The 2,031-nt window shown below is 34.7% G+C and overlaps 1 protein-coding gene across 1 annotated transcript in view; it reads right to left on the bottom strand.

Annotated features, from left to right (window-relative positions):
• The window catches only part of LOC103779898 (retinal dehydrogenase 1), a 27,745-nt gene that overhangs the window by 12,495 nt on the left and 13,219 nt on the right, over positions 1 to 2,031 (bottom strand). The window lies entirely within an intron of this gene.

Genomic DNA, 2,031 nt, shown 5'->3' with positions numbered 1-2,031 from the left:
CTTTCCCTCACTTGTTTTTTAGGCTATTGAAATGGATCTTTTTTTCTTTAAAAACTAAACTAAACTAAATTAAACTAAACTAAACTAAATTATTTTAGCTCTTTTTTGGTGCCACTGCCAAGGAATAATTATTTTTTTTTCTTCCCCAGTCAGATGTGTAAAGAAAAAAGATTATTTAATTTCATAAAGTTATTCGAATTATCCTGTTTGCTTGCTGGCTTTTTGTTATTCCTGATTCTAGATGGTGTCTAATTAATGATCTGCTGACTTACACGGAATTAAATTACAAAAAGTGTTTGAAACAGTACTTCAAACTCAATGACTTCTCTTCTTCCTCTGGATGTGGGTTGAATGTAGACAATGGAATGTGAATTTACAGCACAAGAGACAGTTCAGCTACTAAGTGTGGAGAAACTGGCTACCTGAGATATGCACAGTTCCACTATCTTGCAAATTTTTCATTTAAAGAGGGTTTTTCACTGGGCAAAATCAAATCTACTGTTTCCCACCAATTCTGTATTATATATGTTCCATTTATTGGCAAAATAATTCACATTCTTCCAACAGCTTGGGCAAACTTCCATGGATGTGTGAAGTGTGGCTGGATTTCCTGTCTGCTTATGAAGCAGCTGTGGGATCTGAACGGCACTTGCAGGGCAAGCATAGAATTAAAAGACCAAAAAGACATATCTCCTGTACTATCACTTAAAAGACTCCCTTTTTGGCATTAAACGGGACTTTGGAATTATATGCAAAAGTTTAATTTTCATTTGGAAAATGGTGAATTTCAGCTGGTGAGTTACAGCTCCTAAATCTCATGCCCTGCTTTATGGACACCAGGCAATTACCTTTGTTTGAGCCACTTCAGTTCCTTACCAGTTCACGTTCGGATATATTCTATAAATGTTTTTCATGATCATTTAATATTTAAGATTAATATTTACCCCAGAATTGATAAGACAATGGGCTTCCTTCCATCTGCTTAACAGTGATATTCTTAAGCTTCTCATCCACTTGAACTGAATGAATGGGTGAAGTGAGAACTGTCTTGCCTTCTACTAAAAATGCTCTAGCATTATACTTGCCGTTACCACTCTGTAATCATAAGTGTTCATACAAAAATGGACTACTGATCCCATTTCTGCTTATAAACTCTCAGGATATCAGAATAGATATTTCATTACACTTGAAGCAGAAATGAGTTACTTTCCCTATAAAGTTACTTTTTCAGAGAAATATACTTTCAGACACTTATCATTAAAAGTTAATAGACAAGGTCTCTCTGATATTTTATTTCAAGCAAATCGCCTACCACAATATTATTGAGTAGCATTTACTATGTAATACAATAACACTAGGACATGGCTCTTTCCTTGTACTCATTTATTTTTTGTGAAATATTAACGCATATCCAGTCAGCATGCTCTGCTGAGTCATTGTTTTGAAGCAGAATAATAAAATACGCCAAGTCATTTCCATTAACACTCTGCAAGGTTACCATGCTGGTGATTATTGACAACTGTGCCAACTCTTCAAACATGTTAGATTACATTTGTTGATTTTATTAGGAAGCAAGACAGCTAAACTATTTAACTGCTTCTTAGGTGTTTGCTGGGCTAGGCACAATAGTCAACACAACTTTGGAGACACTGGAGAAACTATGACACTTCTTGTGCTCAAGAGCACAAAGTGCATTCTCAACCTTCTGTGTGAAGAGAGTTCACAAGTTTGGCAGTAGCCACCGGTTCAGTTTTACAGCTCTCTGTTAACAATAAAACCAGGTGGATGAAAACTTTATTCAGTTTACAGAATGATAATAGTTAGCTGTGCAAACAAGTTGTTTTCTGTGATAACTGTTCTGATGAAGTCACCCACCTCTATGTATTCTGCCCTTGACTCCTTGTTTGCTTTTGACTTTGAAGTGTACTGTGCTTTTGTAATACAAATATGTTTGCCAAGGAATGGAGTTTACTAAATTGCTGGTTTTTTTTTTTTTTTTTTTTTTTTTTTTTTTTTTTTTTTTTTTTTTTT

The sequence above is a fragment of the Merops nubicus genome, unplaced genomic scaffold (genome assembly GCF_000691845.1).
Source record: "Merops nubicus isolate BGI_N331 unplaced genomic scaffold, ASM69184v1 scaffold45519, whole genome shotgun sequence".
NCBI lineage: Eukaryota > Metazoa > Chordata > Aves > Coraciiformes > Meropidae > Merops > Merops nubicus.
This window is presented reverse-complemented; position numbering and strand designations above follow the sequence as displayed.